The following is a 15000-nucleotide window of genomic DNA, read 5'->3' as shown; positions in this document are numbered from 1 at the left end:
GTGTGTTTCAGTCATGGGGCTGTTACTTCCTGTGTGTTTCAGTCATGGGGTTGTTACTTCCTGTGTGTTCTGAAATATGGGGCTGTTACCCCTGTGTTTCAGTCATGGGGTTGTTACTTCCGTGTGTTTCAGTCATGGTGTTGCTACTCCTGTGTGTTTCAGGTCATGGGGTTGTTACTCCCAGTGTCAGTCATGGGGGTTGTTACTCCTGTGTGTCAGTCATGGTGTTGTTACTCCTTCTGTGTGTTTCAGTCATGGGTTGTTACTCCTGTGTGTTTGTAGTCATGGGGTTGTTACTTCCTGTGTGTTTCAGTCATGGGTTGCGCTTCCTGTGTGTCAGTCATGGGGTTGTTACTTCCCAGTCATCAGTCATGGTGTTGTTACTTCCGTGTGTTTCAGTCATGGGTTGTTACTTCCTGTGTGTCAGTTCTATGGGTTGTTACTCCTGTGTGTTTCAGTCATGGGGTTGTTACTTCCTGTGTGTTTCAGTCATGGGTTGTTACATTCCTGTGTGTTTCAGTCATGGGGTTGTTAGCCTGTGTGTTTCAGTCTTGGGGTTGTTACCTGTGTGTGTTTCAGTCATGGGGTTGTTACTTCCTGTGTGTTTCAGTCATGGGCTCCTGTGTGGCCCGGTCAGGGAGTTGTTACTCCTGTGTGTTTCAGTCATGGGGCTGTTACTCCTGTGTGCTCTAGTCTGGGGAAGGCCGAGAGGCCCGTGGGTCCGGGAGTGAGTGGCACGGGCCATCGCCACCGCTGGCACGTCCGTGGCGCCGGAGTTCAGGAGGCTCGGCCTCGCCGCCAAGCTCATGGAGATGCTGGAGGAGATCTCAGAGAGGTCGGTGCACGGCGCCGTACCCGACCACACCACCAGGGGGCTTAAACAGACTGTCGGGGACCTTATCTGGTCCTAAACCAGTCTAGTCCTGGTCCTCTAGACTCTAAACTTCATATTTTTCTACGTATTGTCTCTTTATTATTCATGTGTTTAGGATCAACGCCTCCATTACTTTTGTTTATGAATGAATACATATTTCCCATGACTCATTTATACATTTTAACGAGTAAAAGAATCCACTGAACGCACAACTGTCCTGGTCTTTGGATGCTTTTATTGTGAAAACCAAGCTGGCCTGGTGTTGGGATGCTTTTATTGTGAAAACCAAGCTGTCCTGGTGTTTGGATGCTTTTATTGTGAAAACCAAGCTGTCCTGGTGTTGGGATGCTTTTATTCTCAAAACCAAGCTGTCCTGGTGTTTGGATGCTTTTATTGTGAAAACCAAGCTGTCCTGGTGTTGGGATGCTTTTATTCTCAAAACCAAGCTGTCCTGGTGTTTGGATGCTTTTATTGTGAAAACCAAGCTGTCCTGGTGTTTGATGTTGCATGTTTGGATGCTTTTATTGTGAAAACCAAGCTGTCCTGGTGTTTGGATGCTTTTATTGTGAAAACACAGCTGTCCTGGTGTTTGGATGCTTTTATTGTGAAAGCCAAGCTGTCCTGGTGTTTGATGCTTTTATTGTGAACCCCCTGTGTGCAGGAAGGGCGGGTACTTCGTGGACCTGTTCGGTAAGGTTTCTCAACCAGGTGGCGGTAGAACATGTGCTGCTGCTCGGGCTGCTGCGCTTCACCGGATTTGTCATCGAGTATTACTCCGCCAGCAACGGGGAGCCGGACGAAGACGCCTACGGTGAGTCGGGACCGGGTCTACAGGGGGGCCGAAACGCTGTCGCTTTAAGAAAAGGACAAAGTGTTGCAGACATTTTGAAGGAGCGTCGCATGTTGAGCTTAAGTTCCTTCTGGCTTTAAGTTGAAGGTACAAATACTCTGGTTTTAAAAGGTCGACCACCATGGTGCGTTCAGGTGCTTCTAACAAGGTTTCAGTGACAATGAAAATATGGCCTTCAATGTTTGTCAAAAGTATCAGGACACTTCAGGGAATCGAACCCCATCGTGTGTGTGTGTGTGTGTTTCAGTTTAGTCATGGAAATTTGGTTTAAAGGGTACCTGTAGTGAAAGCGAATATGTAGCCAGATCAAAAGATAATGTGTTTCTAAAGGTTATTCATGCACTGACGGTCCAGTATTCAATAACAATACGTAGTTTAGGCTGTCTAAAGTCCTCAACTCCGACATGCGACAGTGCACTGAGTTTGAATATAAGTCAGGTGGTGTGACGTCACATCGCTGATAGATCGACAGCCAGCCACAGCGGATGTGTTCAGATACCAATATAAACAACGCCGAGCGCCGCAAACAAATGCTGAGAGATTGATAATAATATAGAAAACGGATAAATATAGACGATGAAAGATTGTCAGATTCGCAACTGGATACTTGTTTGAACCTTTAAAAGCAGACTATCCCCATTTAGTGAATTCGACATGTTGGCGATAGCGATGATTCTGATGAAGTTGATGTCAAGGACCGCTGGTCCAGATGTTTCACCGGTACTGCGGACTGCACGCAAGTCGCATGGACGTTTGGTGCAGTTGGGAACAATGTGCCACAAAACAGACAGAGTGCATTTGTTGTAAAGAGCATCAACTTATGTCCGGCGATACTGCGTGACATTAGACCTCATCTGCTTCACACAAAAAGAGTGAGCTGAGAGCTCAAGATCGCGCATAAGCCAGCGCGCTGGAGATGTCTTTCATTGATGCAATGATCGGCCGACATGTTCGGGTCTGTATCTTCCGAGGACAACTGTCACATCGGTAAGTTTTGCCAGTTGTTTCATGTAGGCTAATTTGCGATCACCAGAGTTGGTGTGGATTATTACTAATATTCTGAATATATTCACCTTTATTCTCCCATGTTTAGAGGCCTAACATTTGCCTGCATACCCGATTGGCTGAATTTTTCAACGACTCTCTAATGTCATAGTGACCTTTGACATGAGTAAATAACTAGCAAATGGCTGCGCCCTGGAAGCGTTCACGGACCGGAATGTTGACAAAGAAATGTAAATGTAACCTCGGGCTGGCGTGTGACTTGTTGACAATAGCGGCGGGGTAAATATGATTTATTTGATGCGCCGAATGGATGTAGCACGTTGTTGTTTTGCACTACAGGTACCCTTTAAAGTCCTGGAAATCCATTGGTCAAAATGTGTCGAGCCCTGTTTTAAGAAAAGTTCTTAGCGGGGCGCAGCTGCTCGCCGACATGCCGGGCCCTTCAGGTGCTCTGGTGGTCTTAGCCGATAGCAATGAGGTGAATGAAGTTACCTGTGCTGCTCTAATCAATACGGACCTACAGGGTTCATACGGCCAGGGAAAACATGGAAAAGTCATGGAATTTAAGTTACTTATATTCATATGTTCATTTACACAGTTTGATTAAAAGAATAAAGATTTGTATAAATATTTATTCTTTTAGTCAAAGTATTGTCTCATTGTGTCCCTTAAGGTATATTCTCATGTATGCAACGAGATTTCACTGAATGTTTGGTCATGGAAATCTGGTTTAGGGTCATGGAAAGGTCATTGAAAGGTCATTGGTCAACATGTGTACGAACCCTGTAAGTCACGGGTGTCAAACATAAGGCCTGCGGCCCGAATCCAGCCCACAGCGTCATTTCGTGGGGCCCCTGATGGCTTGAAAGACATACATCACGTAAAGAAATTAACGAACAATATCCTGTGCTTTTATTTTGAAGGTTTCAAATTAACTGGATTTATGTTATAATATTAGAGACATTTTCTCGAGTACAATATTTATAGACTCGAAGAGACTAATCAATTGCAAAGAGTTTTTACCTTCGCATTGAAAATGCAGACGGTTATGTTTTGATCGCCATGTATTTATTTATTTATTTGTATGCGTGTTACCGTGATAACCTTCCAAAAAAGTATTAAACCGAATCGTATGTAATTTGGTGATTGGTTATTATCCGGGGACCATTTGATTAGATTTGGGATCGACCAATCAAAGGTCAAGGTCATGGAAAGGTCAAAATCTTCTTTTTACCATAGCGCCGTCAATTTGTATCCAATTGGCAACTAACTCAACGCCCAGTCTTGTGATATGAAGGTATGCGCTCCACCGAGGGCCCGTTCTCGTTTAACAATGTGTTCGGGAGGAGTTTATACAGCGTTTCAGTTCCACCGGCCCTTTAAGAAGGCAGCCGTGATGCGGCAGTGAACATGAGTTTGACTTCGCTGAGGAGTGTAGATAACGCCCAGCAACGGGCGCCATTGACCGCTGTCTCGCAAAGTTGCAGACATGAGGAAGGCGTTGTCCAGAGACGCCGGAGAAGAAGTCCATCGCAGCCGCTGCCGCACCCCGTCCGCCCGAGGACATCGAGTAGCCGTTGATGTCCTTGTATAAAGCGGTATGGCGGCTAACAAGCCAGAGCCACGCTGTAGGCTAGACATTCCACAACAGCAACCATGCAGTTTCATTTCCATCTCAATAATTCTGATGTTTTATTATGAAGAAGGAAAATAACACAACACGGGCGCACAATCAGACATCCGCTTGCTTCTGGGGTTCATGTATTAAAATAAATACATAATCAAAGAGATTGGAGAGTTACTGTTTATCTTCCTCTGCTCTTGCTCTCTTTCTTTCTCTCCATCTTCATCATACTAGCTAACAGTAACTATAAGCTGCTTGTTGTGAGTCAGCCAACGCTACAACAGCTAATTGAGCTCATACTAGCTAACGTTAACACCCACAACCTATAGAGACCGTCTGTCCCACGTGTGCCACTTCCAATGAAATAAAGAATAACAGAAGAGGAGTCAGTCTAAAATGAACTCATAAAAGTTAACGCCCACTATTTCAGCAGTGCAACAAAAAGTGCAGCATAAAACATTTGTGTATGTTGACTCAACATTAGATCTGTCATCTAAAGCTGTCTTAGTAAATAATGTATTATCAAATCATTTACTAATAGAGCTTTAGATGAACAAGTTATACCAGGTCTCAATGTACAGGAGGACGTCTAACTCAGGTCCAATATAACTCTGTCTAACTTCAGCCCAGGTCCAATGACAGAGGACCGGTCTAACTTTAGGTCCAGGTCTCAATAAAGAGGACTCCTGGAACTTTAGTCCAGCCGTCTCAATGTATTACAGGAGGACTCCTGAGTCTAACTTAGTCCAGGTCTCAATATAACAGAGGACTCCCTTGGTCTAACTTTAGTCCAGGTCTCAATATAACAGAGGACTCTGGTCTAACTCTTTTAGTCCAGTCTCAATGTAACAGAGGACTCCTGGTCTAACTTTAGTCCAGTCTCAATGTAACAGAGGTCTTGAGACCTGGTCTAACTTTAGTCCAGGTCTCAATGTAACAGAGGACTCCTTGGTCTAACTTTAGTCCAGTCTCAATATAACAGAGGACCCTGGTCTAACTTTAGTCCACGCCTCAATGTAACAGAGGACCCTGGTCTAACTTTAGTCCAGTCTCAATGTAATAGAGGACCCTGGTCTAACATTAGTCCAGGTCTCAATAAAACAGAGGACTCCTGGTCTAACTTTAGTCCAGGTCTCACATGTAACAGAGGACCCTGGTCTAACTTTAGTCCAGGTCTCAATATAACAGGACCCTGGTCTAACTTCTTGCAGTCCAGGTCTCAACATAACAGGACTCCTGGTCTAACTTAGTCCAGGTCTCAATATAACAGGAGGACTCCTGGTCCCAATCCTTAGTCCAGGTCTCAATGTAACAGAGGACCCTGGGTCTAACTTTAGTCCAGGTCTCAATATAACAGACCCTGGTCTAATCCTTTAGTCCAGGGTCTCAACATAACAGGACTCCTGGTCTAACTTTAGTCCAGGTCTCAATATAACAGGAGGACCTCCTGGTCTAACTTTAGTCCAGGTCTCAATGTAACAGAGGACCCTGGTCAACTTTAGTCCACATGTCTAATATAGAGGACCTCCTGGTCTGTCTTTAGTCCAGGTCTCAATGTAACAGAGGACTCCTGGTCTAACTTAGTCCAGGTCTCAATGTACCAGAGGACTCCTGGTCTAACTTTAGTCCAGGTCTCAATGTAACAGGACTCCTGGTCTAACTTTAGTCCACGCCTCAATATAACAGAGGACCCTGGTCTAACTTTAGTCCAGGTCTCAATGTAACAGAGGACCCTGGTCTGACTTTAGTCCAGGTCTCAATATAAGAGGACTCCTGGTCTAACTTTAGTCCAGGTCTCACGAATAGAGGACCCTGTCTAACTTTAGTCCAGGTCTCAATGTAACAGAGGACTCCTGGTCTAACTTTAGTCCAGGTCTCAATGTAACAGAGGACTCCTGGTCTAGTCTTTAGTCCACGCCTCAATATAACAAAGGACTCCTGGTCAACTCCTAGTCCAGGTCTCAATATAACAGGACTCCTGGTCCAACTATAGTCCAGGTGTCACTGTAACAGAGGACTCCTGGGTCTAACTTTTAGTCCAGGTCTCAATGTAACAGAGGACTCCTGGTCTAACTTTTTAGTCCAGGGGCTCCATATAATAGAGGACCCTGTTCAAATTTAGTCCAGGTCTCAATGTAACAGAGGACTCCTGGTCTAACTTTAGTCCAGGTCTCAACATAACAGAGGACTCCTGTTCTAACTTCAGTCCACGCCTCAATGAAACAGAGGACTCCTGGTTCAACTTTAGTCCAGGTCTCAATGTAACAGGACTCCTGGTCTAACTTTAGTCCAGGTCTCAATGTAACAGAGGACTCCTGGTCTAACTTTAGTCAAGGTCTCAATATAACAGAGGACCCCTGGTCTAACCTTAGTCAAGGTCTCAATATAACAGAGGACTCCTGGTCTAATCCTTTAGTCCAGGTCTCAACATAACAGGACCCTGGTCTAACTTTAGTCCAGGTCTCCATATAACAGAGGACTCTGGTCTAACTTTTAGTCCAGGTCTCAATGTAACAGAGGACTCCTGTCAAACTTTAGTCCAGGTCTCAATGTAACAGAGGACCCTGGTCAAACTTTAGTCCAGTCTCAATATAACAGAGGACCCTGGTCTAACTTTAGTCCAGGTCTCAATATAACAGTGAGGACCCTCGGTCTAACCTTTAGTCCAGGTCTCAACATAACAGGACTCCTGGTCTAACTTTAGTCCAGGTCTCCATATAACAGAGGACTCCTATCTAACCTTTAGTCCAGGTCTCAATGTAACAGAGGACTCCTGGTCAAACTTTAGTCCACGCCGCCTCAATATAACAGAGGACTCCTGGTCTAACTTTAGTCCACGCCTCAATATAACAGAGGACTCCTTGGTCTAACTTTTAGTCCATGTCTCAATATAACAGGAGGACTCCTGGTCTAACTTTTAGTCCAGGTCTCAACATAATAGGACTCCTGGTCTAACTTTAGTCCAGGTCTCAATATAGCAGAGGACTCTGGTCTAACTTTAGTCCAGGTCTCAATATAACAGAGGACTCCTGGTCTAACTTTAGTCCAATGCCTCAATGTAACAGGATTCCTGGTCAAACTTTTAGTCCACGCTCAATATAACAGAGGACTCCTTGGTCAACTTAGTCCAGGTCTCAACATAACAGGACTCCTGGTCTAACTTTAGTCCACGCTCAATGTAACAGGACTCCACCTGGTCTAACTTTAGTCCACGCCTCAATGTAACAGGACTCCTGGTCTAACTTTAGTCCACGCCTCAATGTAACAGGACCTCTGGTCTAACTTTAGTCCACGCCTCAATGTAACAGGACTCCTGGTCTAACTTTAGTCCAGGTCTCTTTGAGAGTGAAGGTTTGCTCTCGTGCCGCCTGCGGACTAGGCTCCTTCCCATTGGTTTCCGCCTGCCTCAACGGCCGACCATTGGTCCGCCTCTGTGACGCCCCTGCCCTCGCTGCTGCGATGTTCCTTATGTCTTAACGCCAATGAGCAACTTGTGAATGAAGCTTTTAATATTTTATCTTCGTGAAATAAAATGACGCAGTTTTAAAATATATATATATTTGTTATATATTTACAACACAAATTCTTCCGCTTGTTTTATTTACGCCAAGAAAGACGGTCGCTTTAATGCTTTCTAACGCCTTCACTTTGAATATTAATTCATCAAAATATAAATGAGTCACTTACTGAATTTGTTTTAATTCAAAACAGGACAAAGAAAACTGAAGAGAAGTTACGAAATCATAAAACGGAGAAAACAAACTCCTGGTAAAAGTCCACAAAGTGTTTATAAAATGGAAAATGTTTTTCTGGGATCACTGAAAGGCCCTGAACTCGCCTCGCGGGAGCAGTTGCCGCATCCGGTTCCTGACCCACGACTGCTTCTGGGCCGGGAGCCTCCTGATCGGCCGGGCGCCAGGCTGAGGAGGAACAGCGGCCTCGCCCCTCTGCTCCTCTGCGCCCCGGCCTCCAGCCTCTCAGGTGCCCACCAGCAGCTGCCTCGCCGTTTTCCTTGGCCCGGTCGGCCTATGGGACGCCACGCTGCGCCGCCTCTCCTCTCCTCCTCTCCTCCTCGCCGCCGCGCGGTCATCCAGCAGCCCGCCTCGCCTCCCGCTGCTCCGTTTTCAATGGCTCAGCCTGATGGCGGCGCTGGCGCGGCGGCGCGGCGGTCGCCGCTGGGCGCCGCCAGGCGACGTGGAAGTTGTGTTGCGGGCGCTGGCCGCCTGGGAGGCGGCGGTTGATCCGAGGCCAGCGAGGAAGAGCGCGCACGAGGCCAGGGACGCCGGGCGACGTGACCGACTGCATCATCGCTCGAACAGCTCCTTCATGTTGTCGGGCGGCGCCGCTGGGCGTCGCCTCCCTGGCGCCGCTCGCAGGCCGCTTCCATCTTCGCCGCCTGAATGCGCCGGGCGCCGGCCGCCGAGGACGGACGCCTTCGTGAAGGAAGTCGGAGGACGCCGTTGTGGCGCCGACGCTCGGCGGAGACGGGTGAAAGCGATCAGGAGGAGAACTGACATGCAGCGCCGACTAAACCCTCCGCTGTACGACGGTCGCAGCCGCCGCCCTCGCTGCGTCCTCGCCGCTGCGCGCTGTCCAGGTCGCAAGCTGCAGCTCATCTCGGGCTTGCAGGTGCGAGGGCTGCGGTCCAGAGCCCAGCCATTGCAGCCGGGCCGTTCTGGCGCCGATGAACGGGTCTTCAGGAAGCGACAGATGGACGAGTAGCGCCAGGGCCGTAGTTGAAGAGCCCGACGCCGCCTCCCTGGCGGTCCTTCTCCCGCTGCCGCTTCCCTGCGTGCTGGTCCCTCAGCGTTTCCACTTCCTCCGCACTCGGACTCTGGAGGTCGAAAGCGAAGGACACGCTCACGCACATTTAAAGCTGTGAGGGGAAGTGACCCGCAGGTCGACCCCCAGCCACGGACACTCAGAGGAACGTTGAGCAATCGGATCATCGTAAAGCGAAGCAGAACACGCCACTGAGAGGCTGAAGGCAGATATGAAGCGTGTGAAGTCGCATGTTGCACTTCATTTAATAGGTACAATCGAGATAAATATATGTTTATTATATATGCGCTATATCCTTCACGCACCCTTTTTAGAAAACAATGAAGAATTCCTAAAAAGCACAAGATGGTGATTGTTATGAATCATAAAAAAATTATATATATATTATTTGTTTATATTATGGCATTTTTACTTTATATTTTTGCATGTATTGTGTATTTTTAGATTTTATTTAACCTGTATCTAGATCAGATTTGACTTTATTCAGCAGCAGCAAAAAATTTTACAAATATACAATACAATAAAATAGCGGTAAAATAGACAAATTAATAAAATATAATAAAGTGAAATGAAAACAAATAAAGGAAAGTGTATACAATTAAAATATATGATAATATAATAACAAATGCTGCTGTATGATTAAGCATCTATCGGTAGGAACCAATGTGCTTGTGAGCTGAAAGCCGCAGACAGTCGGACGGTATTAAGAGACGGACTCTATTGTTTTGATCTTTGCTTTTGATCTTTTCCAAGTAGATATTTGTTTAAAACGTGTTTTTTAAATAAAGTTGGCGACGGAGTTCCGCGTCACAGACACACGGTGACCGCACCGCTGGGACCGGTAATCCACAACCGGCCGCCCGGGGACAACAAACAACTCACCGGGAACCGCGATGATCTCCGAGACGCAGCCTGCAGGAGTCCGCGCAGCATGTTCAGGTCCCGGTAGGTCGGGGCGTTGGTGTCGTAGAGGTCGAAAGCCGGGACACCGCCAGGATCAGCTTGTGTCTATGGCGTCACCGCGCGACCTCCTGGCGGGACCGCGACCAGCGAAGAAGAACGACAGCGCTCTGTTTGCTTCCGGTCAAGGTCCCTTTACTTATTTATTATTTAGCATAGGATTGTCTCAGGGTCAGACATATTGTGATAAGTTCTTTATTTTTCTGTACGTAGGTCAGGGTCGTCTACGCATTCTGACCTGACATAATCAACCGAAGACAGGAAGCCTTTTATTTTATTGGCCAGATTGCGGTTACAGCTAAGAAAACTCTAAAACTCCTATCTCAGCAAAATTGTAATATTTCTCAGACCAAGCTAAAAAAAAAGATTTATAACAGCTGAGCGTTTTGTCAAGGCTCAGGAAACCCTTTGGCAGGTGTTTCGAAGTTAATTGTGACACCTAAGTGATTTGTTTAATACCCCAATAGTATACTTTTTCATGATATTCTAATATTTAGAGACAGGATATTTGAGTTTTCTTAAGCTGTGTTTCATAATCAGCAATATTAAAAAGAATAAAAGGCTTGCAATATTTCAGTTGATTTTGTAATGAATCCAGAATGCATGACATTTTTGTTTTTTTGATTGCATTACAGAAAATAAAGAACTTCATCACAATATTCTAATTTTCTGAGACAGTCCTGGTATATGGTCTTGATTGAAAGAGAATAAAATGTTTATTGCAAACTTATAAAAATAATAATACTATTAAAAACATATGAACAATAATTATAATTTGTATTAATAAAATTCAATAATAACGAATTATATTTAAAAAATGTACGTTGCATGTTTATGGTTAGTTAAATATTTCAAATACCTAGATAGTTAATATATATAATATATATATGTTTATATATATATACACATATATATGTATATATACATACCGCTTCCTCCTGAGTCTCTGCCTCTCGTGAACTAGAAAACTAATCAATCTGTCACTTTATGAATGTTTATTATTGTTTATAATGAATGTTTTATTATTATGTGTTCACCGACGAAACAAACTGTCGGCTAAATTAAAAGTATAACTTCCTGTTTGTTTTATTTTGAAGGTTACTTTACAAAAATAAAAGTCCCATGTTGCTTGCTCTGGCGCCAGCAGGGCGGCCATGTTTGTTGGGACTCAGTGATCTCTGATCCAGTAAGCTGTCAGGATCCTGGATGAAGGCCAGGTCCTTCATCCTCCCAGAGGAAGAGGAGGGCCATTAACACATACACACAAACAAATGAATACATATAAACAAATAAATACATAAACACATAAATACATAAATAAATGAATACAAATATTACACACATAAACAAATGAATATATATAACAAATAAATAAATGAATACATAAACACAAACAAATAACACATAAACAACAACATATAGAAATACATGAATACATAAACAAATAAATACATAAACAAATGAATACATAAACACAACTATATAAACAAATACATACTTAAATAGAAAACAAATGAATAAATAAATAAATACATGAATACATAAACATGAATACATAAATCTATAAACACAAATACATAAACACATGAATACATAAACAAATACATATACATGAATACATAAATCTATAAACACATAAATACACATACATAAGCATGAACACAAAAATACATAAACACATAAATACATGAATACATAAACACAAAATACATAAACACATAAAGACACATGAATACATAAACACATGAATAGTTATTAAACATAAATACATGCGAATACATAAATCTATAAACACATAAATACATGAATACATGAATACATAAATACATAAATACATGTCGCCTTTTACCGATTCTGGTTTTTGATGAATTTCTTTACTCCTGAGTCAACACTTTGGTGGCAGGCGTAAAACGCCTGGGAACCGAGATGCCAATGTGTCCTGAGGCGAAGCGTGATATTAAAACTGGCGATTCATAACCGTGATATTAATACCGTGATAAACGTAATACCAAACCCGGCGACTCTATAATAATAATATTAAAACCTATGACTCATAATAATAATACCAAACCCAGCACTCATACGGTAATAATACTAAACCTATGACTCATCAGGACGCGGTGCTCACCTGAAGCCTCTCCGCTCGCGGTTCCGCTGTGGTATCGGTTAGACTTTCATCGGACTGGAGCCCCAGTTACTGGAACCAGAGGAAACGGGCTGGCAGTAGCTGGATCCAGGAACCTCGGGTTCTGAAGCTGGAGGAGAGCCCGTGGCTGCGGTGCGCATCGCAGAGCTTTCGATGGCTCTTTCCCGGGCGCCGAACGCCCACGCTATTCGGCTCCTTGATGCTCTAGCCGATGTCCGACTTGTCCTCGAACCCAGGGCAGTAGAGAGTGAAGCGACGAGGGGAAGTCAATCTTCTGAGCAGGCTGGGGACCACAGGGGAGAACCAGTAGGTAACCAGAACCACAACCAGTGGGTAACCAGGAAAACCAGGGCACCAGTGGACAACTTTTGTAGGTAACCAGTGGTTACCAGTAACTAATAACCAGTGGTAAACCAGTGGTTACCAGTAACTAATACCAACCAGTGGGTAACCAGGTAGGTAACCAGTAGGTAAATCAGTGCAACTAATAAACCAGGGTAGGTACTCAGTAGGGTAAACCAGTGGGTAAAATCAGTTGGTAACCAGTGTACACAACCAGTAGGTAAACCAGTGGGTAAACCAGTAGGCAACCAGGGAGGCACCAGTGGGCAACCAGTGGCGTAAACCAGTGGGCACCAGTAGGTAAACCAGTGGGCACCAGTGGGAAATCAGGCAGGTAACCAGTGCGGTTACCAGTAACTAATAACCAGTGAGCAACCAGTGGTTACCAGTAACTAATAAACCAGTGGTTACCAGCAGGTAACCAGTAGAAGGCAACCAGTGGTTACCAGAAACCAATCAAACCAGGCGATTACCAACAATCAATAACCAGTGGAAAACCGCGTACCAGTAGGTAACCAGTGGGTACCAGTAGGTAAACCAGTGGTTACCAGTAACTAATAAACCAGCGGTTACCAGTAACCACAACCAGTGAAGTAAAACCAGTGCGGTTACGGTAACTAATAAATCAGTGGTTACCAGTAACCACAACCAGTGAGTAAACCAGGTAGGTAAACCAGTGGGTACCAGTGGAAAACCAGTAGGTAACCAGGAGGGCACCCAGTGGAAACCAGCAGGTAAACCAGTGGGTACCAGTAGGTAACCAGCAGGTAACCAGTGGGCACCAGTGGCAACCAGTAGTGGTAAACCAGTGGTTACCAGTAACTAATAACCAGTGGCAACCAGTGGTTACCAGTAACTAATAACCAGTAGGTAACCAGTGGTTACCAGAAATACCAGTAGAAAACCAGTGGTTACCAGTAACTAACAACCAGTGATTACCAGTAACTAATAACCAGTGGCTAAACCAGTGGGTAACCAGTAATCGCTAATAACCAAAGCGGGTAACCAGTGGTTACCAGTAACTAAATAAACCGTGTAGGTAAACCAGTGCGGTTACCAGTAATCAACAACCAGTGATTACCAGTAACTAATAACCAGTGAGTAACCAGTGAAACCAGTGGTTACCAGTAATCATCAAATCAGTAGGTAACCAGTGGTTACCAGTAACTAATAACCAGTGTGATTACCAGTAACTAATAACCAGTGGCTAAACCAGTGGGTAACCAGTAACTCAATAAACCAGGCAGGTAAATCAGTGGTGTTTGACTCACGTCATTCCCAGGATCCGCGTAGAAGTCCAGAGACCTCGTGATCTTTTGACTTTCAGCATCGCCTGCTGCAGCATGTAGTCCTGAACAACAACAACAACAACAAATGCGACTTATAACTTATTTAAAAGAAATGTAAGGCCGTAATTAAAAATAAATAAAATATATTTGTTTTAACTGGTAATACAAATAAATACTGAATAGAAATACATTTTAAAATAGAAAACAACCACAGACATGTTTCAGTAAACATAAACATGTTGTTTCAGTAAACATAAACATACCAGTAAACATGTTTCAAAATAAATACGGTAAATGATAAACATGTATGTTGTTTCAGTAAACATAAACATGTTTCAGTGAATGATGAACAGGTGTTGTTTAAGAAACATAAAACATGTTTCAGTAAACATAAACAACATGTTTCAGTAAACAGCAAAACATGGTGTTTCCAGTAAACATAAACATGTTTCAGAAAAACATAAACAACATGTGTCAGTGCAATATAAACATGTTTCAGTAAACATAAACAACATGTTTCAGGGAAACAAAACATGTTGTTTCAGTAAACATAAAACAACATGTTTCAGTAAACATGAACATGTTGTTTCAGTAAACATAAACATGTTTCAGTAAACATAAACAACATGTTTTGTAAACATAAACATGGTGTTTCAGTAAACATAAACATGTTTCAGAAAACATAAACAACATGTGTCAGTAAATATAAACATGTTTCAGTAAAATATAAACATGTTTGTGCAAACATAAACAACATAAGTTAGGAAACAAACATGTTGTTTCAGTAAACATAAACAACATGTTTCAGTAAAGCTGATAGCCAACATGTTTCAGTAACATTGTGAAGTTCTCCAGCTGGAGAATTTGTGACCCCAGCAGCAGGAACCCGCACCGTGAGGTTCTGCAGGCTGGAGGAACGTGATCATGCGGCCAGCAGTGGTGGAACTTATCTCAACAAAGTGAGAGTAAACACAAGTAAACGAGTCAACAAGAGTAAAATAGTCAACAACAACAGAGCCGGCCCACCTGGGTGATGGGCTCCCTGTCTTTGCAGGCCTGACACGGCCTCGGTCCGACAGCCCTCCCTCCTCAACCTCCATGGCTCTCTGTAGGTTGTCCTTCAGCGGT

At 43.9% G+C, this 15000-nt stretch overlaps 1 long non-coding RNA gene across 1 annotated transcript in view; it reads left to right on the top strand.

The window, feature by feature from the left end:
• Positions 1–1632: 1632 nt before the first annotated feature.
• LOC130202209 (uncharacterized) overlaps positions 1633–15000 on the top strand; it is a 24829-nt gene continuing 11461 nt past the window's right edge. The window contains exon 1 of the long non-coding RNA XR_008833301.1: positions 1633–1685. This is a non-coding gene — a long non-coding RNA (uncharacterized LOC130202209). The remainder of the gene's footprint in view (positions 1686–15000) is intronic.

Source organism: Pseudoliparis swirei, chromosome 12 (assembly GCF_029220125.1).
Source record: "Pseudoliparis swirei isolate HS2019 ecotype Mariana Trench chromosome 12, NWPU_hadal_v1, whole genome shotgun sequence".
NCBI lineage: Eukaryota > Metazoa > Chordata > Actinopteri > Perciformes > Liparidae > Pseudoliparis > Pseudoliparis swirei.
Note: the sequence above shows the minus strand (reverse complement) of the source record. Positions and strands in the feature narration are given on the sequence as shown.